This window comes from Magnolia sinica, chromosome 9 (genome assembly GCF_029962835.1).
Source record: "Magnolia sinica isolate HGM2019 chromosome 9, MsV1, whole genome shotgun sequence".
NCBI classification, from domain to species: Eukaryota; Viridiplantae; Streptophyta; class Magnoliopsida; order Magnoliales; family Magnoliaceae; genus Magnolia; species Magnolia sinica.
This window is the reverse complement of record NC_080581.1, coordinates 15,992,878-16,020,168: the sequence shown is the minus strand read 5'-3', so window position 1 is coordinate 16,020,168 and position 27,291 is coordinate 15,992,878. Positions and strand designations below refer to the sequence as shown.

General features: G+C 41.2%; 1 non-coding gene across 1 annotated transcript; it reads left to right on the top strand.

Moving 5' to 3' along the window:
* The first annotated feature begins 23,658 nt into the window (after window positions 1–23,658).
* On the top strand, window positions 23,659–23,765 carry LOC131257125 (small nucleolar RNA R71). The gene has a single exon (XR_009177143.1). It is a non-coding gene; the product is annotated as a small nucleolar RNA R71 (small nucleolar RNA).
* Window positions 23,766–27,291: the final 3,526 nt, after the last annotated feature.

Genomic DNA, 27,291 nt, shown 5'->3' with positions numbered 1-27,291 from the left:
AAAAGCATGTGTTGTTGTAAGAAATTAGTCCAACCATCACATTTAGCCTAGTTAACCATCCAACCTTCCATCCAAACATCAATCGATATTGCAAAACATTAACAACACGTGATATTTCACCAAGAAATCATCAACAATTGGAAAAGAAACAAAAGATTGTGGTCTCAATATTGCGCATGTTGTGATATCGATAATATCGAGTCAATGACAAATTGAACACTACATACAACCATGTGCCCATGAAAAAAATTTGAAATAAATTTTTTTTTTTGGTAATAAACAAAATTTTGATGATATCAATATGTTGGCAATATTATTAAAATATCATCTATACACTTATGATATAAGAATTACCTAGAATTTACATAATCAAAAATATTGGTGATACATAGGCGATATTAATGCATTGGCAATACAAGCGACAACTAGAATTTACATAGTTGAAAATCTTGGTGATTACATTAGCGATATTGATACATTGGTGAGACTTAGCGATATACATTGCTAATACCTGGAATTTTTTATATTACCAGCGTTACTGGTATCGTTACCAATCGTATCAGTATTGCTGAGCTAGAGATAAAGATAATATAAGAGATATTGCAATATTATCGGAGATAATTTGAACACTGCGTGACACTATGGCATTGCTATGTGACACACCCATTTAACAACATCATGTTCTAGAATGCACAAGCCTCAACCTAGTGGTTACAATGATGATGACATATCAGTTCGAGTTAGGCCCAAAGAATGGAATTGGAACACCATCAAGTTTAAAGGATTTAAGAACATATGGGTTTGCCCTATAATAGTTGGGTCCATCCATCGGTTAGTTTTGTAAACAAAGAGAAGACAATCCTCCTTTGGTTTCATTTTATTAGAGACAACCCTAAAGGGTTGAATATATAGAGATCTACAGTCATCTATATAAGGTAAATGATAAAAACAGAATCACCTATCCATGAAAATTAGATATACATCATTTATCTATGGAAATTAGCTATGCAAGGCATGTGGCCTGTCTAACACACCCCCTCAAACTAATTTTGGTCATTGACAAGTAATAATTTGCCAACTAGAAATGAGTGACGTGCAGAAGTGAGGGACTTTATGAGAATGTCTACAATCTGATCATGGGATGCGACATTTTTTTTTGGAAGCTATATTTCATTTCAGACAATTATAGGCTATATAAGGCTCTGCACAAAATGAAACAGACCCCTCGCAACAAAAAAAGACGAAGGGACCCAACGAAACCGGGTTAGACGGTCAATCTGAGCACACCAAGACCAACCTTATCCACAAAGATCATACCATGAACAGCAGAAGGAAGGGACCTAGGATGAAAGTGGATCGTAGATTGTTGAAGGCAGCTCCTGTCCCACGCCAAACCATCTGTCGGACCGTTACCTTCTCTGAGAATGTGAGCGAAAGCAAAGGTGCCCAACTGACGTAAGTGGTTGATTCTATTTAGCCACGGTTTCCACTTCCAATGGGCCATGGCATGATTAGTGAGGCAGTGGATCATCAATTTAGAGTTAAACTCAACAATAACCCTGTCCAAGCCCTTTACCACGCAGAGCATCATCCTGTTGTGAATAGCGCGGAGTTCCGCCAAATTATTAGAACCAACCCCATAGCCTGCGGTGAAACCGTAAAAGGAAAATACCGTTTTCATTCCTGCAGATGCCACCCCCACCTGAAGGACCAAGATTACCCATCGCTGATCCATCAACATTTAATTTGACCCATCTCGGGGATGGCTGTTTCCATTTCACCAGGGTAGGGGCATTTCTACTTTGAATAGGTACCGAATTCTTGGGCCTCATCCCGCGCTTCTAGCTAACATCATCCATTAAATCTGTGCGAAGAAGCATGTTTGCCCACCATCTAATACGGGCCGCTGATGTCCTAATGGTCATTGGGGAATTTTTTAAAACAGCATCATTTCTGGATCTCCATATCTCCTAGAGAAGAAGGATAGGCAGCAGAAAATGGACCAAGCTATGCGTTGATCTAGGAGTCGACACATTCCTCCAATGGCTCAGCTTGCCTGTAATAGAACTGTGGACCAGCGGAGGGATACCGCACATCGAGCCGAAAGAGGCCTAAAGGGCCTGCACGTGACGGCCAAAAAGAAAGAGGCCAGTGGGGAATTGATTCCGGCTGAGGAGAAGCATTCGTACTTTGGAGACAACATCTGCACCTAGAGGCCATGGCGACGCCTTTTTCTTGAACTCTGCTATCGATGGGGATCGCATTTTGCAAAATTTTCCACTTGAAGATGGAGAACTTTGGAGGGAGAGGGCGTAGCCAAATCCATCTAGCCCACTGGGTAGGTGGAGAGGGAGAACGTAGCAGCTACCATGATGAGTGAACAGAGAATCTACCCGACTTTTCGTGTGGCCAGATGCACTCGGAAGGATCATCAGAAGTAGAGTACCCACCACAGATAATCTCGTCGTTAAGGTGTTGAGGAAGGAGGGAGAAAACCCAGGATGGAGGGAAGAGACCAGCACGACCCAGGACATCTCTCACTTTTAGCTCCAAAAGCTCAGTTGGGACTGGACATGCTAGCAAGTGATGGAGGGGGCCCTTGCCCATCCAGTTATCAGACCAGAAATTTAGTTCACCATTACTAATTGACCACTGAATTGACTCCGAAAGAGTGGGAAAAAAGGATCTAACTTTCTTCCACAGGGGCGATGGATTGGAGGAGGAGGGTGTCAGGTCAATGGCGTGGATATCCCTGCCATATTTACTTCTCATAAGCTTTGCCCAAGGGCTGGGTGGATCCCCATACTTGATAGACCATGCTAACTTGAGGCGCTGAGCTTCCATGGCATCTTTCAGCCTTTTGATACCCAACCCGCCTTCCTCGGTTGGTCTGGTAATCTTTTTCCAAGCCAGCCAGTGGTGTTTCCTGTTTCCATCAGCCCAACCCCAAAAGAAATTTGAAAAGCTTCTTTCCATCTTATCGATCACCTAGCGTGGGATATGCATAGCTGACATGATATGGATGGGGAGACTGCTAAGAACATGATGAATTAACCTTACTCTGGCTGCTTGTGATATTAGCCTACCTGCCTAACCCGACATTCTAGTGTCCACCTTGTCCACCAAAAACTGAAAGGCCGCAGATCTGATTTTGCCCGTGCAGAGAGGGGCACCCAAGTAGATGATATCGTCCCTAGCTTTCTGGAACTCGAGGATGCATTCAGTGGATCTGATCCTCGCCGGAGTTAGACCTTTTGAACATATGAATCTACTCTTTTCTGTGGATGATTTGTTGTCCTGAAACTGACTGAAATAAAGCCAGAAACTGATTGAGTTGAAGGAGTGACTCCCTCTTACCGTTGATGAAGAGAAGAATATCGTCGGTGAAGAGAAGGTGGGACGAGCTAGGGCATCCCCGACGAATGGCAAACTGTTGACACCCTCCATTGGTGATCATAAGGTATACATTTGCTGAGAAAGTCTCCATAGCAATGATGAAGAGTGTTGGGGATAGGGGGTCCCCTTACCTCAAACCCCTATAAGATTTGAAGAAGCCCGACAGTTCCCCGTTGATGAGGATGGAGAACTAGTTGTTTCCCCAGCAACTTTCCAAGATCTGAACCCATCTCTGGCAGAACCCAAACTTGAAGAGAACTTGTTTTAGATAATTCCAACTCACCCTATCGTAGGCTTTTTCAAGGTCTAGTTTGAGAAAGAGGTTGCCCTCCCGAACTTTTCTCTTAATATCACGCATCATCTCTTGGGCTAACGCTATATTTTCTGCTATTGATCTCCCCTTAATGAATGCACCCTGTTCCTGCGATATCATCTTAGGCAATGGTAAGCTTAATCTGTTAGCTAGTAGCTTAGCAAATATTTAATAAATAACATTACACAAGCTTATGGGAAGAAAATCAGCAAAGTATGCAGCTGATGGGGAGTTTAGGATAAGGCAAATGAGATTTAAAGTGAAAGCTCTTGGCATAACGATCCCTGCTATGAGGTCCTTTGCTACTTTAAGAATGTCGTCGCCTACAATGTCCCAACAGGTAGCATAAAAAGCCGCCGAGAAGCCATCAGGACTTGCGGCCCCGTCTTTATGCAAAGAAAGTGCCTCTGCTTTGACCTCCTCCATAGAAGGAGGAGCCAGCAGGGAATCGTTATCTAGGTGGTTGATAACCTGAGGGATAGCTTGGAGAAAATCAACATCGAAGCTAATGGGATCTACTTGAAAAAGCTCCTCGAAGAATTTGACGCTTCATCTTTTATCTCCCGACTAGAGGAGACCAACTCTCCTGCCGTGTTTCTGATGGATGTGATGGTGGACCATTTGGCTCTTTCATTGGCATATGAATGAAAATATCTAGTGTTTCTATCTCCCTCTTGTAGCCATGAAATTCTGGATTTTTGTTTCCAGAAAGCCTCCTCCATGGACTGGAGCTAGTTAAGCTTGTGATTAACTTCAACATATTGGCATGAGAGGGCTTCAGTGGGGTCAGATTGCTTGCAGAAATCGATCATGGGATGCGACATGTGGAAGAGAAATGAACCCAAACTGAAACTTCTCTCGTTTGAAGTTATAGTCAACTTTAATATGCTTTGTCCATTCATGGAAAACAGGGTTAGAGGCAAGCTGAATGACACTTAGATTATCTACATAGAGTGGAGTAGGATTTTCTAGATGGATGTCCAAGTTGGAAAGAAGTCCACGTAACCAAACAAGCTCACTACAGACAGCTGACATCGCCCGATACTCACCTTCTGTGCTCGATTTGGAAACAATGGCCTGCTTCTTACACTTCCAAGAGATGAGAGAAGTGCCGAGAAAAACACAGTAGCCAGTGGTATATTTTCATGTGAGAGTGCAACCGGCCCAGTCAACATTCAAATAAGCACGAAAGTCTAGAGTCACCATAGAGGAGAAGAACAGTGATCGATCTAGAGTTCCACGTAAGTATCGTAGGATGCACAACACCAAAGTCATATGAAGAGTCTGAGGAGTAGAAACAAACTGGCTGACTACTTGGACAATGTAGGCAATATCAGGGCTAGTCATTGTTAAGTAAACTAGACTCCCAACCAAACGGTGGTATAATGCGGGCTATGCATGGAGATCATCATCGTCACAGCAATATTGAACGTTAAGTTCTAAGGGAGTCTGAACTGTCTTCTGATCCGTCAATGAGGCTAAGGCGAGAAGATCCTTAGTATATTTATGTTGGTTGACCAGGGTCCCACGTTTAGAACGTGAAAATTCAAGCCCAAGAAAGTATGTTAGATGGCCTAGGTCCATCTTGAAGGATGATTTTAGAACTTCCTTTAATATCGAGATGCCAGTAGCATCGCTACCAGTTAGGAGTAGGTCGTCAACATATACGAGAACAATAGCAATTCCGCGATCTGTGGTGCACAAAAATAAGGATGGGTCATAACCACTTTGAGTAAAACTAACACCCGTAATAACATCGTGAAAGCATTGGAACCATGCCCGAGGTGCCTGTTTGAGGCCGTATAGAGCTTTCTTTAGGCGACATATCTTATTGTCAAGGATTAAAGAGCCAGGAGGAGGTTTCAAATATATTGTTTCTTGTAGGTCTTCATGAAGAAAATCATTTTTCACATCCATCTGAGCGAGTGGCCAAGAACGAATGAATGATATTGCCAGAAGAGTATGAACAGTTTTCATCTTGGCCATAGGAGCAAATGTCTCATCATAATCAATTTCGTGTTCTTATTTGTATCCCTGAGTGATAAGCCGAGCCTTGTATCGATCCAATGATCAGTCAAACTTAGAGCTTTACAGAATAAATCCAATTACTACCAATTATTTATTGGTCAGTGGGTTGAGTGACAATATCTCACGTATGATTATCATCCAATGTTGCAAGTTTTTCTGCCATAGCCTTCTTCCAACAATCATGAGTGGCTACCTGAGAGTATGAAGTAGGAATAAATACAGTATCCATAGTAGCATTCATGGCAGACATAGAGCATGTTAAGCGACCAGGTTGTCGATGGACAAGAGTGGAATGACGTATCAAGGGGGGTTCTGGATTGGCAACAGGTACAGTAGGGAGAGTAATAGGTGGTCGATCTGTACGTGGTTGTTAGGTGTAAACCTGCAATGGATGAGGGAGTGTACTTGAGGCAAAGGAATGTCAGGAAAAGTGGTAGACCATGAGAGTTTGGTGCATGCAGAGGAGGAACAGATGAATGAAAGGCAATATGCTCAATGTTGAGGGTCGAATATTGCATATCAGACCCCAGTTATTGCCAGGATTTACAAACATAGTATTGTTTAACGGCCTGATTTAATCATGTTTATGATGCAAGGCATATTCACGAGCACGGACTGGAAAGGATGCTAAAAGCATGGATTTAAAGCTCAGGCATCACCAAGACATTGGACGGGGCTCCATGGGACCACGATCGAGGATTTACACATCAGAGATCAGAGAAAGTCCAGCCACTCATCTTAAACAGGCCTAAAAGACATCCAGAATACAAGATCATAGGGTTCCCACCATCTGATCAAGTTGAAACTTCATACGTGGCCTGAGGACCATGAATTAACCGTACACATCAAATTTCAACCCTTAGATCCTAATAAAAGTGGCTCAACGGATAGATCAGCCACCAAAACAGTGATATGGGGCCCACCTGCTATCAGGATACGCTTTAAATTTGGTCCCCGCGATTAAAATGAGATGGCAACACGGATGGATGGATTGGATTTTGCATAAGACATCAAGGTGGGGCCCACTTTACATGGCCTGTGCACACAGTAGGCGTACGCCCGCTGTGCACTGGACCGGGATCTCCCAGTCAGCGACGGAGACCCGTCTCCCTCTCCTTCTCGAGCACGGACGAACAGCGGACGGACAGCTTTCATTCATTTTTCAGCAATGGGGCCCATCTATCATGTATCTCCATGATCCAAACCGTCCATTAACTCCAGATATGGTGCGTGACCTTCGTCTAGGTGTCTATTTTTGTCTCCTGCAACCATACACAGATTCTAGCCGTTAAACGCAGGATGGACGGCAGAAAAAAAGATTCAGTGGGCCTCATCAACAGAAGGAAAAAATGCACCTTCCTGACTGACTGAAATTTCCAGGGGAATCGAATGGACGAACTGGATTTCGAAACCGAAATCGATCATGGACCCCACTAACTTCGACAACGAGCCCGCGTGCGCAGGCCCTGTTTCCGTGTCCGGTCGAGGCCGGGATTTGCGGGAGATAGTGGGCCACGGTCATCAATACTTTGAGTGATCCATACCATCCAATGTGTCCACAAGGAGGCCAATATTCTAGCCAAGAAGTCGGTTTTGAGGTTACTGGACGGCAAGCCTCCCAAATTGAGGCCAAACACGACTCCTTTTTGCATTTTGCTGCGCACGCTGCTGCATCACTGGCTGCGTAAGAAACTTTCCAGGAGTTTTCCGGACGGACTCCAGGAGCCACAGCATGCACCTAATGCATATATAGAAGAGAGGAGCATTCAAGGAGGGAGCATTCAAGGAAAAACGTGAAGGAACGGAGGGGAGCTTGGCTTTTTGCTGGAGGCAATTGGGTTTGAGAGAAGAAACAGAGAAAACAGGGAGGAGGTTTGTGGCTGGAAAGAGAGGTGAGCTCGGCTTGGTTGAAACGAGAAGACAGGAGGCAGAGGCTGGGTTTGAACGTGGAGACAGGGAGGAGAACGGAAAGTTTTTCTTTTCTATTTCCTTGGCTATTGTTTTTCCTTGCTTTCTTTCCCTTATGATTCTTAAGATCATTAGCCTAATCATGGTTGGCTAAACCTCTTAGCTAGGGCTAAAAGGTGAAGCCTGTAGCGAGATGGGAGATACTATTTCATGCTTTTAAATTTCTAAACTGAATTTGATTTTAGTTGATTATGGAAGGAATGTTTTTAGTCTTTAATGGTCTATTGTGACTGAAATTACAATGGATCTGCAATGACCTTGAATATCTCCTTTTCCCTTTTGATGTATATGACGTCAGGAAGCCCTGTTGTTCACCATCGTCTCCTGGGCATGGTAGGATGATGGTACCCTTTCTAACTTGCATGCACTGTGATTGGTTGGTAATTAGTTTAATTCTGTTGTTTGCTTTGTCTCTTGGGCATGGTTAGATGATGGAATCTATTCTAATTCATATACCTTTCATCTTGTGAAGACTAGATCAAGTAGGTTCAGTTTGATTTCCGTGATTCTTGATGCAAGCAAAAGATCTCCCTGATCCCTACAAGTGGATCCTCTGAATCCCTAGTTTCCTTCCTCTGAATTACTTAAGTTTTAGATAATTATTCCACAATTATTCCTTAAATTTTCTTTGGGTCAGATCACATCTTAGTCTAGTTCTAGATCTGGTTATTTTCAGATAACGTATAGGTTTCAGTCCCTGTGGATTCGACCTCGGTCTTACCGAGTTTATTACTACATCACAACCCTGCACTTGGGGTGTGAACACTCAAGAAAAACAACATGTTGTGATACCCGAACACAACGAGAGACTTGATCATAACATCGAAAACCCTTTTGAGTTTCTCCAAATCCCAAGTACATACATTTGACTGATTTTGGGAAGAGTTTGTTATGTTCACGTGATGCCAGGTGAACATAACATACACAACAAAAAATACGAATTATGGAATATGTAGGAAGTAAGCTGGTGAGAATAAAGTATGGAGATTTATTATTCCGAACTTTGGTTGGCAGCCGGTTAATCAAGTAGACTAAATGCAATATAGCTTCCACTCAGAAAGAATAAGGAACACTCATAGCTGTTATCAGGGTGTTGGCAGTTTCAATAATATGGCAATTTTTTCGTTTAGCCACCTCGTTCTATTGTGAAGTATCAGAACAGGTGGTCTAATGAATAATCCCATGACCCTGAAGATATGTACGAAAAGATGTTGAGAGATATTCTCCCCTTGAGTCAGAGCGGAGAGTTTGAATTTTTACTTGAAATTGAGTGTCCACCATAGAGTGAAATATCTTGAATTATTCAAAAACCTGTGACTTAGTACAGAAAGTAAATCCATGTATAACTTGTGAAATCACTAATGAATATGGCAAAGTATCGTAACCCAGAGAGTGACATAATTGGTGAAGGACCCCGGACATTCGTATGCACTAGTTCAAACATAGACGATGATTTTGTAGTACTTAGGAAAGAGAATACACTTAGTTTTTGAAAGACAATAGGAAGAACAAGAATAATCCAAACTACTTTTATTAAGAGAAATATTCCCTAACATGCCAGAAGAAAATAATTAAATCAACTGATCGGAATGTGGATGACCCCGGCAAAACTGCCAAAGTTTGCACATTTTATTTGCCGAACAAATATCTAAGGAAGATGGAGAAAAGAAACAACGAGCCGGAGTGACAAATGGGTCAAAGTCCAGTATATATAGACGACCATGCCGCCTACTCCTCCCAAGTACCTTCCCCGTTGCCAGATCCTCCACAAAACAATAGTTTGGAAGAAATATGACTAAGCAGTTATTGGATGTAAGTTGACCAATAGAAATTAAATTGGAGGAGAGTTTAGGAACATGAAATACATCACGAAGGGTGAACTGGCGATGGGCAGAAGGAGAGACAATCAAAGAACCAATGGACTGAATGGGTAGTTTAGTGCCATCAGTAGTAGAGATAGCCTGATTGCCAGTGTAGGGGCGAATGTCGCGAAGATGTGATACATCACCAGTCATATGATTGGAAGCACCCAAATCGAAGAACCATGTAGAAGATGAGGATATACCTGACATACCGCCAGCAGAAAGGGCCTGCACGATCTGCTGGAGCATTTCGGAGTCAAAGGTAAGGAAAGTCCTTTAGCAGAAACAGTAAATGCAGTATCACTAACTGAAGGTGTGGAAGAAATAGTGGTAGAAGTAGCAGAAAGAGCACGACTACGGCCACAACCTCAACCACCACATCCATGGCTAAAAGAGGATGCATAGGCACATGAACAACAATCCTGAATACCATGATCAGTCCGTCGACAATAAGCAGACCAATCTTTGCACTGAGTAACGACATGTCCCACTTTGTTATAGCTGCGACAAGTTAAAGGAGTGGAACCACGGTTTGGTGCAAACATGGATATAAACAGGTACCAGATCAGATGGCCCCTGAGTTAGGGACGTGGGAGAGAGAACTTTCAACTATTGTTCCTTAGCTAATAAATCATTAATAACCGAATTTAATGAAGGAGTTGGGCTACGGTTCAGGAGAGCAGCCCTACAATGCTCAAATTCTGGATGCAACTTCATAAGAAACTGTCAAACTTGCGCACTATCGCACATTGTTTGGAATATCTTAAAGTCATGGGGAAATTTAGAATCTATCATAACCATCTTTGTCCAAATTGTAGCAATTGTAGAGTAGAATGTTTGAATACTTTTGTCACCCTGAGTAAGGTGAACCAGATCTTGTTCCAGGCGGTATAACCGATCCACATTACTCTGTTGATAAATTGTTTGGAGATGCTCCCACATTGCCTTAGCAGTGTGATGTGGCGTGAGGCTGACAACAATATACAGATCGACTGAATCGAGAATCCAGGTAATAATCCGTCCATTTTTCATTTCCCACTCAGCTATTTTGTCGACATCTGTGGAAGTGGGGACAGTAACAGATCCATCAATTAGTCCCCACAAACCACCACCCTTGAGGAAACTCTAAAAGTGGATGGCCCATAGATTGTGGTTGGTACCATCGAAACAACATCATGGGGCCTCTGTACGGGAGGAGTCTTTGTCCATAGATTTGAAGTGATGTGAACCACGCCAAGGAAGGATGTACCTTGCAGCAGAAGAGCTGGTTGCAGCAGAAGGGCTGGGAGACAATCTAGTCGCAGCAACAGCAATAACAAAAAAAAGGGGTTAGGGTTGGTGTGCGGATGGGCTGGGGGTGGTCGGACGAGGTTGGTTGACGCAGCAGGGGTGGTCGGAGGGGTGTAGGGGTGGTCGGATCTGCGCAAGGGTGGTGCCAGAATAAGGTTTTGTTGACGCAGGAGGGCTAGGTGACGCAACTAGGGTGCAGAAGGGGTGCCGAAACAAGGTTTTATTGATGCAGGAGAGGCCAGATCTGTCAGGAAGTGGTACCGGTGACAAAGGAGTTGCCAGATCAGGACGTACAGGAGCAGGGTTGGATTGCTGGAGATCGGTATTGCTCTAATACCATTTAAACAAAGAGAAGACAATCCTCCTTTGGTTTCATTGTATTAGAGACAACCCTAAAGTGTTGACTATATAGAGATCTACAATCATCTATACAAGGTAAATAATAAAAATAGAATCATCTATCTATGGAAATTAGATATACACCATCTATCTATGGAAATTAGCTATACAAGGCATGTGGCCTATCTAACAAGTTTCAAGTACTGTCTCAGAGTTTAATAAAGTGTTCACTATATATAATATCATGTGATCATCAGAATCCATAAAGTGAGCAATACATGCTTCTAAGGAGTCGGAAATTGTAGTCAATATGAGCTCCTCCTCCACGAGTTGGTCAATCATGTTTAACTCATAGACCTCATCTACATTCCCAGGTTGTATGCGGAGAGTGAACATGTTTACTTCCAATGTCATGTTCCCAAAGGATGTTCTTATCACTCCATTCCGGTAATTGATGATTGCATTTGAAGTGGCTAGGAATGAGTGTCTTAGGATGATCAAAATCTCAGTGCTAGCATTTATAACTGACTGTGTCTAAGATGATAAAGTCTACTTGGTAGTAGAACTTATCAACCTGGACTAACACATCCTCAATTACCCCTCTCGGCATACGAATAGATTGATCAACAAGTTTTAGGGTGGCCTTGGTGGGTCTTAATTCACCATGGCCCAATTGTCGTGACTGGCTAAGTAGGACGCGATTACTCAGTGACGAGAAGAGAGGGTCTATCCGGGAGACAAAACTCTTCCTCGATTCCTTTCAACGTGCTTCTGGTTAGAGAGTTATCCTTCATAAGAGTAGCTTCCTTTACTCCGACTACGTTCTAGCAGTAGGGCCTCCTCCATCTAGAGAGTGCTGGGGATGGCCAAAGCTTTAGCAAGTCTGACTTATCTTGGGGTTCCAGTTGTAGTAAGGAGAAGAAAAATAATAGATTTTCAGCCGCTGATAGACAAGGTTGACAGCCGCATTAGAGGGTGGGAGGCGAGATGTCTCACGCAGGCGGGCAGGGCAACATTATTGCAACACGTCTTAAGAAGCATTCTTGTCCACTCTCTGACAGTCGCGCACATCCCTTCCGCGGTTTTAAAGGCCTTGGAAAGCCTTTTTGCTAATTTCTTTTGGGGTTGGGCCGAAGGAAAGAGGAAACTCCACTGGAGAAGTTGGAAGGACATTGCGTCACCAAAATCTAAGAGGGGCCTAGGAATCAAAAAACTGCAAGAAGTGATGCAGGCCCTCCGCCATAAAATGGCCTGGGGAGCGAAGTTCAAGGAAGCCCGGAGCCTATGGGGCTCATTCATGAGAGTTAAGTATAACCACAATTTGGTTTCTGATGGGCAGGTGCATCTGACGGCAGCTGCTTCCCCTTTGTGGAAGAGAATTCATGAAGTATTCCCGTTGATGGATTCCAAGATTCAATGGTAGATAGGGAGGGGCGATTGCAACCTTTGGCGAGATAATTGGTCAGGCTTGGGTCCTCTCGAATGTAGGACGACGAGTCCTATCCCTATGGGTCTGATGAGGCTGGAAGTCAGGGACTTCCTAGGTTGGGCTAGCCCTCTTCCGCCTCCAGCTGCTTTTACTTTCCTCCCTCAAGAGTCGATAGATTTCATTTTTCAAGGGGGCTTCTGCATCTGGAAGGGTCTAGACTCGCCGTTCTGGCCTCCAGATCCCTCTAGATCGTTCTCAGTTAAATCTTCCTGGGAGTCGTGCAGAGATCCCTGGCTGTGAGTCAGCTGGGTTAAGAGAGTGTGGCACCCTCACCTGCCTCCAAAGGTTTCAATGTTCGTCTCGAAAATTCTCAAGGGTGCAGTCCTGGTTGATACTGTCCCGAGCTATCCACCTTGCTTCACGGTGCGTCTATTATGACTGGAACCTGGGTCAAGGGCTAGTAGGAGAGTCCATAGTCCACCTCTACCTCCACAGTGAATGGGCGAAAGCCATTTGGTCCCACTTTGCAGGTATTTTTGGTTGTTCGCTAGTGGGGGCCCATTCGGTTGAGGACGGGTTGGTCCATTGGTGGCAAGGCCCTTCACTAGGAGGTTGGGCGGGTTCCTTGCATAAGCTGATCCCATGTGTAATCCTCAGGGAGATCTGGAAAGGCAGGAATGAAGAGAAGTTTGAAGGGAGGCTCTCATCAGTTGAGATCCAGATTTCACAGGTTAGAGGGTGGATAAAGGCTATTCCTAATAGATGGATTCCTTCTTGGTCCCAATCTAGGGTCAACAGTCTGGCCCTCTCGGCATTGGGGATTGTAGTTCAGCCCCTCCCAGGTAAGATGATCCAGGTGATTAAGTGGCACAAGCCACCCTCGGGCCGTGTTAAGATGAACGTGGATGGGTTAGCCAAGGGTAACCCAGGTAAGGCAGGTGATGGGGGAATATGTAGAGGAGACAAGGGGGAATTCATTTTTGGTTTCTACGCGGGTTATGGGATGGTGTCGAAAATAAGAGCAAAAATCAGGGCGGTCCATGATGGCCTGTTCCTTTGTTTCAGTAGGGCCTTCGTCAACGTTATCATTGAATCTGATTCCCAGCTGGTGGTTAGTTTTCTTGTAGGGTTGACAGGGCCGGGTTGGAAGTGGAAGTACTGGTTGGCTAGGATTAACGACCGTTTTGTTGAAAAGCCATGTAAAGTTTCAGCACATTCTCAGGGATGGGAATGGCCCGGCTGACGGGATGGCTAGATTGGGCAGCGGTTATCAAGTTTCTACCCTATTTCACATCATGGCCGATTTTCCAAAGGATGTCATGGGACAGATCTTCCTTGACAGAGTGGGTCTGGGCGTAGTCAGGAGCTAGGTGTTCGGCACCCTGGCTTCCTTTCTTTGGTCCTTTAGGCGTTTATTTTTAGTTTCCTTCTTATGATAGGTTCCATCCAGGTCATTTTCCTCCTGGGGAACCTGAAAATGTAATATCAGAGCTATATAGTTTTTTATGATATGGAATGAAACATTTCCTTAAAAAAAATAAAAATTATTCGTACACTGATTAAGGAATGAGGTTAACGCTTTCCCCAGAGTTTAGCAAGGGTTGTTCAATCTAGAATTCTCTATGATATATGAAATCGTAGGGCTACCCAAGTCTTTATATTTTAGGGGACCATTCTTTTCCACATTTAATTTGCGTTTAACTGTCCAAAGGTCCTTAAGAAACTTAGTATAAGAGGGAATTTGCTTAATCACATCCAACAAGGAAATATTGATTTTGACTCGTTGGAAAATCTCCAAGATGTCCTGATTATCTGATAGGCATTTTGATGAGACTAGTCATTAGGGAAATGGAGCTGCAGGCTTGTGTTCATGCACTGGCTTTTGTTATGTGGGGTAGGGCTATTATCGCTATTAGCTTTATCTGAATCCTTAGGCTTGCCGGCCTTCATCGGTATCGTCTTGTTTATTTCCTTACCACTTTTAAGAGTGGTGATGGACTTGACTTGTTCCACATGCGGGTCAGTAGGATTCAAATCACTCACTTTGTATTGCCCTTTTGGGTTACACTTAGGTTGGGCCGGAAAGGTCTCTTTCTCCATAACAGTTACGTGTGATTCAGTCCTCAAAACGGACATTTTAATATCATTTATAGCCTGCATGGTGGTTGGATTGAATTGCATCTTCCCTTGCATAAATGCTTGCAGTATGTCCTCAAGGGTCCTCTTTTGTGGTAGCACTTGTGGTGCAGGGGGAGGTCCTTGAGGAGGCGTGCTTGCATTAATAGTTGGCCCATTTTTTCAACCAAAGTTAGGATAATTTCACCAGTTAGGACTATACATGTTAGAGTTCGGCGCATTGAATGGATGTTGGTATGTAATCATGGCATTCACTTTTTTTTTAAAAAAAATTTTAAAAGAAAATTGAGCTTTATATATTTATAACGAAAGATTTACAAGTCTAGAGGTATAATTCGGGCTGCCTCTGGGGGAGAAAATTAGCCTAGCGGCAGCCTATCATAAGAAACGAAAAACTAGAAACGATCTTGTTGCTCTGTTTCCCACGGAACATGCATTATGTAACACAGTCCCACTTTATCCAGAAACATTTGTCCCCTTATCTGAGTCGGGAGTTCGGAGACATGTCTGAACCAGTAGCACTCTTGCTTGTTACTGCCCATTCTGGCCAATCATGGCATTCACTTGAGCTTGCAACACATCTTGAAAAGCTGGGATTATAGGACAATCATTTCTAAAGGGTGCATCATTCTCACATATGCCACATACACTCTCCGTAGCCAAATTGGTGGATTGGATCATTTCCACCTTCTTTAGTTCCATGGCCTCAACCTTTCGAGTGAGGCCCATAATCTTTACATTCACATCATCCTCCTTGAGGACGTATATTCCCTATTTTTCCTTAGGGTTTGGCTTGGAATTACTCGATTTTTTGGTGGTGTCCCATGATTGTTTGTTTTCAGCCAACATATCAAGGTAATCCCATGCCTCCTCTCGGTCTTTTGTCATCAACTCACCATTGCACATCATTTCAACAAATTGACGCATATTTGAAATTAGTCAATCATAGAAGAAATTGATTACTCACCAAATTTTATAACCATGATGTCGGCATATGAGTAACGGGTCCTTAAATATCTGCCAACATTGGAAGAATGTCTAGTCCTCCTTTTGGGAGAAATTCATGATGGTGCGCCTCAAGGTATTGGTTTTATGAACCGGGAAGTGCTTTTTAAGGAACTCTCGGTTCATCTTAGCAAAGAACTTTTTAAGGAACCCCCGGTTCATCTTAGCCCATGTGCCTATTGAGTGTAGTCACAGTGGATGGAGCCATGACTTGGTCCTCTCCTTTAAAGAAAAGGAAAATAGATTGAGACTAATGACGTCTTGAGAGACGTTCTTGTAATGTAAGGTTGCTATAATCTCATCAAATTCCTTGAGATGTAGATGCAGTCTTTCTGAGTCAAGTCCGTGAAATTTAGGAAGAAGTTGGATCGCTCCTAGTTTGGGATCTGTTCACAACCCCAAGTGTAGGGTCTCGGTGTAGTAATAATCTCAGTGATACCGAGGTCAAATCCACAAGGACTAATCTCGTGTGTATTATGAAAGTAACTAGAACTAGAACTAGAAGAAGATGTGAATCTAAATATGAATTAATTGAGAGAGTAATTGTGATTAAAGTGATTAAAACTAACAAGTTCAAAGGTGGTAACTAGGGTTTTCAAGGATCCACTTGTAGAGATCAGGGAGATGTATGCTTGATTCAAGGACAACTTGAATCAGAGTCCCATCTTATCCAATTGGAAGATATCTCAATAAAACCAAATTTGAACTTCCTTTGACCTAATTCTCAATGGATGAGAGGTGTGAGAACTGGAAGTGATATCATCACAAAACCATGCCCAGGAGATGAGGCAAACAACAGGATTTACCAATCCCACAACCAATCATAAGAGAATTGGAAAGATTAGGTAGGATTCCATCACCCAACCATGCCCATGGAACGATGGTGAACAACAAAGTTTCCTAATTTTACAATCTCAATACATGAAAAGAACATACTAAAGCTATCACAGATCTATTGTAAGTCGAGTCACAACAAACCATTAAAAAAAGTATTTCTTAAATATCAAACTAGAATCAAAGATAATTCAACATAAACATGAATCAAAGCAATAGAAAATATCCCATCATACTACAAACTTCACCTCTTAGCCCTAACTAAGAGGTTTAGCCAACCATAGACATGATTGAACTAAAATCTCTTAAGAAAAACATAAAAACAACTAAGGAAAAGAAAGAAAAAGTCTTAGAGACGACTTCTCCATACTTTTTCTCCACTCCTTAAACCCTAGAAGATACCTAGGAACATCTTGGGGACTCCTATTTATAGTTTTGCAACTCCAACTTTCGCACCAGTTGGAAAAATTCAGAAACCGCCTCAAATTTACGTAGTTCGTGCAAAATCTGTGTAACCTTAAACTTGTCGAGGACAACCTTTGACTGGTCGAGGGTCTCCTTCAACTGGTCAAGGATGATGAGAATTTAGAGAATTTTATCACTGGAGTTCGAGGTGAGGAATCTTCAACTAGTCGAGTAGAAGCCTTCGACTGGTCGAAGGGGGCAAATTTTTAGGGTTCCTTTTCTCAACTTCAAGTCTTCAATGCTCTTCATTCCTCACCTGGTTTTCTTAGATTTTTGGCATATGAATTCTTCATTCTTGGTCTTATAAGATCTGTCCTTGGCTTTGGTGATTCTTGAGCTTTAAATCCATACTTTTAGCATCATTTTCAATCCAAGCTCTTAAATTCACCTTGCAACACAAACATGATAAAAAATAGAACATTAAGCATTATCATGTTCATAAAACCAAGTATTAAATAGGGTCTACCCTCAACACAATCCCCAACCAGCATTTTGCCAGTCCTAAGCAAAGTATGCGAAAAATGAACTTCAACGCGTAATGTTCAAAGCTTTTTCAAAAAATGATCTTTTGTGTAATGAAGTATGAATGAGTAGACTCATTGATAAGAAAGTGAGATTTTGAAAACCTAGAGCCGAATCACATAAGCAATCAATTAGATAAGTTCTTTATTCATTACGTCAGAATATAGTTCACATATCAAGTCTTTTAACGTGCTCAGTGAAAATACTATCTTTTTCATCATGTTAGCCATGCTCATCACTTCAAGATTAGTTGAAAACTCAAGTACTAATTCCGAACTTATCCCATTTTCCTTCTTTTTTCAGTTTTTAATTTTATATTGATAGTCAATTTTTATTCATTATTTTCCAGACCTTGCATTATTTTTGCATTCTTTTCTAGTCTTTTCACCATACATGACCTTTTTGTAGATCTCCTATTTTTTTTAACAGGTCCTTTTCTTCTTTTAAGGTGCATAAAATTCTCCAGACTTGATTCTCACCATCTATCAACGATTCACATACTAACAATAAAAAATTCTAGCATTATTCATAGACAACAATTTGAATGTGTCTTGTGATTTAGATTAACATAATATTCAAACTTCCTCTTAATCAATTGAGTGTAAGGACCGTAAGTGATAGCCTACTTAGTTGATCAAACTCCAATAATTCAAAATTCGCTTCCTATCTTATCTTCATACTCAAAACAGTCTTAAATACACAACTCATCGCTTTCCAAACAGATGAACATTGAAAAGTTTTCAAAACTGAGAAAACACTGATTAGTTTACCTAATCTCCCATCTCCAATCTAAAATCTACATTGTCCTCAATGTAAAAGAAATAAGCATGATTTGCAAAAGAGATAATATAATTGAAGAAGAATTGATGAAACCATAATACCTGATGAAGGAATTTTGAGGTTTTTTCCAAAGAATCTCAGCATGAAGGTGGGTCAGCATAAGAATTAATCAACTGAAAAGAAAACTATCCTAAACAAATGAAAAACAAACTATCTTAAAACAGTGGAAGCAAACTATCATAGTCCTAAATTCTATAAAAGCAATAAACCTAACTATACCTCCGTCAGACTAGGAGGTCAATCCTGGTAAATAGGATCATTCAGAGGTATGGACATGTCCTCTAAATCAAAATTTTCAACTCTATGTTAGGTTTCTATGTTACAACTCCACAGGTAAGTGACAAGCCTTCCCATAGATAAGTCTAAAGGGAGACATTCCAATGGGGGTCTTAAATGAGGTACGGTAAGCCCACAAGGCACCGGTTAATTGGATTGACCAATCCTTATGATCGGGGTTAACCGTCTTTTCCAAGATGTGTTTAATTTTCCTATTGGAAATTTTAGCTTGCCCACTTGTTTGTAGGTGGTATGGAGTGCTCACTTTGTGGGAGATGTCATATTTCTTCATTAAGTTTGTAAATGGCCTATTGCAAAAAATGTGAACCTCCATCACTAATGATGGCTCGAGGCGTTCCGAACCGGGAAAGGATGTTCTCTTTTAAGAATATAATGACCGTTCGATGATCATTGTTCCAGCACGGGATCACTTTGACCCATTTTGTGACATAGTCTACGGCAAAAAATATATAAATTTCCAAAATATCAGGGGAATGGTCCCAAGAAATCAATGCCCCAGCAATCAAATGCTTCAATAATCAGAATGGGGTTCAAAGGCATCATGTTTTAACAGGACAATGCTCCCAATTTCTAACAATGCTCACAAGCTTTGCAAAACTCATGAGTGCCCTTGAACATAGTGGGCTAGTAAAAGTCACACTGAAGAATTTTAGCCTTGGTCTTTTTGGCAGAAAAGTGACCGCCACAGGCTTGAGAATGACAGAAGGAGATGACACTTTGGTGTTCATTGTTTGGCACACATCTCCTTAAGATTTAGTTTGAGTAATATTTAAACAAATACAGATCATCCCAGAAGAACTCACGAACCTTGGCGAAATTTTTTTCTTATCTTACGTAATCCAATGTATCAGCGTGAAACCTGTGGCAAGATAATTAGCAATATCAGCAAACCAAGGTGAATGGGAGACTTTGAACAATTGTTCATAAGGGAACATGTCATTTATATGTGTCGTCTCAAAGGAATCAGAGAGATCAAGGCGGGAAAGATGGTCAGCCACTACATTCTCTACTACCTTTTTATCTTTTATTTTCAAATCAAATTCTTGGAGTAAGAGGATCCATCTTATTAGGTGGGGCTTAGCATCATTCTTAGAAAGAAGATACTTGAGTGCCCCATGATTTGTGTAAATGATGATCTTGGATCCGATCAAGTAAGACCTAAATTTGTCCAAAGTGAACACTACGGCGAAGAGTTCCTTTTCCGCAGTAGAGTATTTCACTTGGGCAGGATTTAGAGTTCTAATTATGTAATGAATAACGTAGGGCTTCTTTTCTTTTCTCTGGCCTAAAACTGCCCCAAGAGCATAGTCAGACGCGTTGCACATAAGTTCAAAAGGATGACTCCAATCAGGTGGCTGCATGATAGGTGTAGTGGTTAACATGCACTTGAGTTTAGTAAAACCTTCCCGACATTGCTCACTCCACTCGTATGGTGCATCCTTTTGAAGTAGATTACATAGAGGACGAGAGAGGTGACTAAAGTCCTTTATGAATTTTCTGTAAAACATAGCATGTCCTAGGAAGGATCGCACGTCTCGTATGTTCTTGGGTGGAGGTAGGTTAGAGATAAGATCAATTTTAGCCTTATCTACTTCAATTCCCTTGGACGAGATGATGTGTCCAAGGACAATTCCCTTACGAACCATGAAGTGACACTTTTCCCAATTCAGTACCAAGTTCTTTTCCTCACATCGTTTCAGCACATTTTTTAAAATTTTCAAACATTTGCTGAAGGATGGACCAAAGACCGAGAAGTCGTCCATGAAGACCTCTAAATATTGGCTCACCATGTCAGAAAAAAACTCAACATGCATCACTAAAAAGTAGTGGGAGCATTACATAGCCCGAATGGCATCCTTCGGTAAGCAAAGTGCTGTAAGGACATGTGGTCTTTTCCTGATTTTCAAGGGCTATCTCGATCTGATTATAGCTTGAATAACCATCGAGGAAGCAATAGTAAGAGTGACCAGCTAGCCTTTCCAAACGTTGATCGATAAAAGGCAAAGGAAAGTGGTCTTTTCTCATGACAATATTCAACTTCCTATAGTCAATGCACATTCTCCAACTAGTAGTGATCCTAGTTGGCACGAGTTCATTATTGGCATTGGCTACAATGGTGATTCCAGACTTCTTGGGAACCACCTGAGTTGGACTCACCAATTGGCTATCGAATATTGGGTATATGATGCCTACATACAATAGCTTAAGAACCTTGGCCTTAACCACTTCCTTCATGTTTGAATTTAGTATACATTGTGGCTGTCATGAAGTCTTCACATTATCCTCTAGATGAGTGCGATGAGTACAAATCAAAGGGTCAATTCCCTTGAGATCCGTAATCGACCATTCAAGGGCTCCTTTGTGCTCAATGAGAGTAAAGATGAGCATACTCTCCTATTCTTGCTCAAGTTGGGAAGAAATCACCACCGGGTATGTCTCATCTTGACCTAAATAGGCATATTTCAAATCAGAGGGCAAAGGTTTTAGGTCAAGCTTCGGTGCCTTGAGGTTAGATGGTAGAGGCACTACATCAGTTTGGGGCAATTCTTCGAATTGTATCGTCCACCGATTAACTTCAAGTACTGGCACAGTATCAAGCATGACACTCGTCTCCCTAATCATATCGTCATCTAAATCATGGGAGTGGACCAAGCACGTCTCTAGGGGGTTAGAGGATAAGGTCAGAAGTGTTCTATCTTCCACAAAAGAGTCAATCATGTTAATGTCGCAGAAATCATCTTCATCCTCTAACTGTTTGCCCGTATTGAAAAAAATATTTAACTCCAATATCATATTTTCAAAAGACAAACTCATGACTCCATTCCTGCAATTAATGATTGAATTTGATGTAGAAAGGAATGGGCGACCAAGAATGACTGGAATTTGAGTGCTCATGTCATTGATGGGTTGATTATCGAAGACAATAAAATCTACCGGGTAGTAGAATTTATCAACCTAGACCAACACATCCTCAATTATCCATCTCGCTACACTAACTAAGCGATCAACAAGTTGTAACGTGGTTCAGGTGGATTTCAATTCACCCAAACCTAGTTGTTCATAGACCGAGTAAGGAATCAGATTTTCAGTTAAAAAGATTTTCTTTTAAATATTTTGCCATCTTTTGGTCGTGTACATAAGTCTTTCAGAAATTTGGCATATGAAGGTATTTGTTTAACCGTATTCAGTAAAGGAATATTGACCTTCACTTGTTTCAACACCTCTAGACTGTCCTAAGAGTTAAAGAGAGATTTTGGTGTAATTAACCATTGGGGGAATGGTGCAATCGGCTTGCGTTGTTAGGTCTACAGTTTTATCTACTTCCGGGTCCTTAGACTTTTCAGCCCTTACCGAAATAGATTTGTCAATTATCTTCTCACTCATAAGAGTGATGATAGACTTAGCTTACTTCATTTGATTTGAAGAGCTTGGATCACTTATTTCGTATTGCGGTTTAGGATTGGGGAAAATTTGGGCTGGAAGAATCCCTTTTTCCCCAATTGAATTTTGTCTCACGCCCTTGTATGGCCTTTGAAAGGTCTTGAAGGGTTTGCAATATACTCTGAGTAATAAGCTCTTGGTTTTGAATATGTTTTTAGACTGGATCCTCTTAAGGTTTCCCTTGATTCAAGAATTGGTTAGGGATTCCTTGAGGAGTAGCAGTTTGTCCATTCCTCCAACTAAAGTTTGGATGATTTCTCCAACTAGGATTGTATGTATTAGAGATGGGTCCACTGAAAGGTTTTAAGTAGTTGTTCACGGCATTCGATTGCTTGTTTAGTGCCTCTTAAAAAGCAGGTATTGTTGGGCAATTTTTAGTTGTAAGTATGTTGCAAGTAGGGCTGTACACGAACTGAGCTAGCTCGGTTAACTCGCTCAACTCGACCCAACCCGGAACTAAGTTCGGTCTGGGACGAGCCATTTTCTTCAGGTTGAAACTGAGTTCGGGCCGAGTTTGAATAGGTCCCAGTTCAGCCCGACTCGGTCCGAAACCCGACTCGACCTGGCCCGACCTATCTCGACTCGCCATTTACATATATACATATACATATACATATACATATACATATACATACATACATATATACATATATATATATATATCCTAAATCCTTATCCTAACCATTTGAGATAGAGAAGCGAGAACGCCGCCTGACCCGAAACCCTAAAACTCTCTATTTCTCTCAATCTCTCTCTCTCCCCCTCTCTAATTTCTCCTCTCTCTCTCTCTCTCATCCCTCTCGTCTCTCCCTCTTTAATCTCTCTCGCTCTCTCAATCTCTCTCCCTCTCTCTCAATCTCTCTCTTGACTTCTAGGATAGTTCACCGCTCATCTTTAAAGTGACAGTGACTCATCCACCTCACAGGTGTCATAGATTTACAGCAATCCAGGCCGTCCAAATCGTGGGTCACTTTGTAGATGGAGCAGGTCTGAAACTGGCTCTAACTCACCCGATTACTGACCGAGCTGAGTTCGGGCTGGACATGTTGGCCCGGTGATCGGGCGGGGCCGAGTTCGGGCTGGGTTTGACTAGTGACCGGGCCGGGCCGGGTTGAGCCCAGTTCGACTCGGTTCGGCCTGATGTACACCCCTAGTTGGAAGCACAGATACCGCAAATAACTTCCTTAGCCTTATCCTTCTTAAGTTCCATGGCCTCGACATTCCTTACGAGACTGGCCACTTTAGCATTTATATCATCATCCTCTTTCAACAAGTATATCCCACCTCTCTCCCTTGCTTAAGTAGGCTTAGATGTGGTGTAAGGTTTTTGGGTGATGTCCTATGATTGTGCGGTTTTAACGAGTTTGTCAAAGTAATCCCACACCTCATCGACATTTTTGTTCATGAATTCCCCATTACACATCGTCTCGACGAATTGGAGCATGGAAGATGTTAGTCCATCGTGGAAGAAAGTTGTTATGTGCCATGTTTCAAAACCGTGTTGTGGGCATGAACTGATGAGATCCTTGAACCGCTCCCAATATTAAAAGAATGTTTCATTTTCCTTTTGGGCGAAGTTCATGATCGACTTCTTGATGGTGTTCGTCTTATGGTATGGAAAGAATTTTTTTATGAACATGTCATTCCATGTGCCAACAGATCGCGGACATAGTGAGTGCAACCACGTCTTAGCTTTCTCTTTCAAGGAAAAATGAAAGAGTTTCAGCCTGACCGTGTCCTTAGACATGTTAGGAAAGTATAAAGTGGTTATAACCTCATCAAACTCTTACAAGTGTAGGTATAGACTTTCAAATTCAAGTCGAAGGATCTTTGGAATGAGTTGGATCACTCCAACCTTGACATCATGTCTCCTGTGTTTCCTGAAAAAACCATATAATAAGGGGTGCTCACCCCCGCCGGTTGTAAGTAATCTTGTAAAGTACCAGGAGGGGGTGCATGGTGCACCTCATTCTCATCCTGGACTTCCATAACTCGAGGTTGCAGCTAATTCACCGATTGATTTACAGGTTGACTTGTAGCCATAACCTTAATTAACTCTGAGGATCTCGAGTGGTGTCTAGTCCTGTGATGGATAGATAACCCCTCAACCAATCCTCCTTCACTCAAGAGACGTTGAGTGTTGTCACGGACCCACTTGGGTATGAAACACTCTCAGCCCTCAATTTCAAAATCTAACCTAAACCTAAGAGAAAGAAGGGAAGTAGAAATCTAGAAATAGAAGGAGAGGGAATTAGAAAGAAGTTACCAAATTAGAAGTTCCTAAATTAAGATCCTGCAGAACAAAACAAAACAAGTTAGTTTCTAAAAACAAAAATTCTAAAATTAGAAAGTTTTTAAAAACAGATTAAGAAAGTAAACTAGTTTCTAAAAAGGAAGAAAAAAAAAGCAACCTGGTTTCTAAAAAAGAAAAAAAAGGGAAATTTCTAAAAACAAAAAATAGAAAGTTTCTAAAAAGAAAAAAAATTAGTTTCTAAAATCAAATTAGGAAAATTTCTAAACCTAGAAATAGAAAGCTAAGTTAGTTTCTAAAATAAAACAGAAAAACCCTAATCTTAACCTAACTCCAAAACTAGTTATTCTCAGAAAAACGCAATCATTAGTCCTTGACAATGGCACCAAAAGCTTGTTCACAACCCCAAGTGTAGGGTTGCGATGTAGTAATAATCTCGGTGAGACCGAGGTCGAATCCACAAGGACTAATCTCGTGTGTATTCTGAAAGTAACTAGAACTAGAACTAGAAGAAGATGTGAATCTAAATCTGTATTAATTGAGAGAGTAATTATGATTAAAGTGATTAAAACTAACAAGTTCAAAGGTGGTAACTAGGGTTTTCAAGGATCCACTAGTAGAGATCAGGGAGATGTATGCTTGATTCAAGGACAACTTGAATCAGAGTCCCATCTTATCCAATTGGAAGATATCTCAATAAAACCAAATTTGAACTTCCTTTGACCTAATTCTCAATGGATGAGAAGTGTGAGAACTGGAAGTGATTCCATCCTAAAACCATGCCCAAGAGATAAGGCAAACAACAGGATTTACCAATCCCACAACCAATCATAAGAGAATTGGGAAGATTAGATAGGATTCCATCACCCAACCATGCCCATGAGATGATGTTGAACAACAGAATTTCCTACTTTCACAATCTCAATACATGAAAAGAACATACTCAAAGCTATCACAAATCTATTGTAATTTGAGTCACAACAAACCCTTAAGAACTGAAAGTATTTCTTAAATATCAAACTAGAATCAAAGATAGATCAACATAAATATGAATCAAAGCAATAGAAAACATCCCATTATGCTACAAGCTTCACCTCTTAGCTCTAGCTAAGAAGTTTAGCCAACCATAGACATGATTGAACTAAAATCTCTTAAGAAAAGCATAAAAACAACTAAGGAAAAGGAAGAAAAACTCTTGTGACGGCTTCTCCATGCTTTTGCTCCACTCCTCAAACCCTAGAAGATGCCTAGGAACATCATATGGACTCCTATTTATAGTTTTGCAACTCTAACTTTTGCACCGAGTTTCAAAAATCCGGAAACCGCCACAAATTTACACAGTTTGCGTAAAATCCACGTAACCTTAAACTAGTCGAGGACAACCTTCGACTAGTCGAGGATGACGGTAATTTAAAGGATTTTGTCACTGGAGTTCGAGTTGAGGAATCTTCGACTAGTTGAGCAGAAGCCTTCGACTGGTCGAAGGAGGGCTTAGACCAGTAGAATGAGGCAGATTTTTAGGGTTCCTTTTCTTTACTTCAAGTCTTCCATGCTCTTCATTCCTCACTTGGTTTTCTTGGATCTTTGGCATGTGAATTCTTCATTCTTAGTCTCATAAGATCCATCCTTGGCTTTGGTGATTCTTGAGCGTTAAATTCATGCTTTTAGCATCTTTTTCAATCCAAGCTCTTAAATTCACCTAACAACACAAACATGATTAAAAATAGAACATAAAGCATTATCATGTTCATAAAACCAAGTAATAAATGGGGTCTAATATGCAATATTTAACCCTCTATAGAATCCATGTTATGTACATTGACCGGAAAAATCATACAAGATGTTGTGGTTGTTCTTGTTGGTTATACGTAATCGCTTAAAGTTCTGACTGGGGAATGTAGTGTGCCTTGTTCTCATCATGCACTGTCCTATCTGGTGTCGCATTCTACATAGGCATCTCATTGAAATTTTGTCCAGTTTTATCCATATTCTCCTCAAAGTATGGCTCCTACTCAAGCATGTTTGGAGCGTTCGCAGCCATGGTTTGAGATAATTCAGGCATAGTTCGATATTTTCTAACTCGATGGTGGAAGGAAAGCTTGTTGACTAGAACTCCTTCATTTAGAAGCCATTGTGTATGGTCCATTACCCACTTGGGTATGAACCAAGCACAAGAAACTAAGTTCTAAACCTAAACCTAGAAAAGAAATTCCTACAACGAAAATTAAAAATCCTATAGCAATTAGAATCAATTAAAAAGGAATAAGATAAGGGAATAGAGTTACCGATTTAAAAGAAGTAGGATTAATGATGCTATAAAAATAAAAACCAAACAAACAATGCTAGTTTTTAAAAATCTGTAACAACACATAACTAGAAATAAACTTCCTAGAATTAAATCCTAAAATCAAAACCCTATGTTAGAACTAGAAATCAAAGTTTAACCTAAACCTAAGTATTCTCAGCGCAAAGTTCACTGGCAACAGCACCAAAAATGTGATCAAATCCAAGGGTTGACAACCCCAAGTAAAGTGTTGTGATGTAGTAATAACTCGGTAAGAAAGAGGTCGATCTATATAGAATTTGGTGAAAATATACTAAGAAATTTAATATAAGAAAAAGAGTTGGTCTAGGTTTTTAATCCAGCGAAATAGAAGAGTTTTAGAAATAATTATTAAAAGGACTAAGGATTCAAGAATCCCCAATCAATAGACATTGAATTTAATTCGTCTTTTCGAGTTGATAACTCAACTAGAACTGGATTCCAATCCATTTTAATTGGAAGATAAAAAAGTAATATTTTAAAAAAAACATCCAAAATAGATTAGAATCATGATAGGCTTAATCTTTCATGAAGATATAGGTAAACACATCG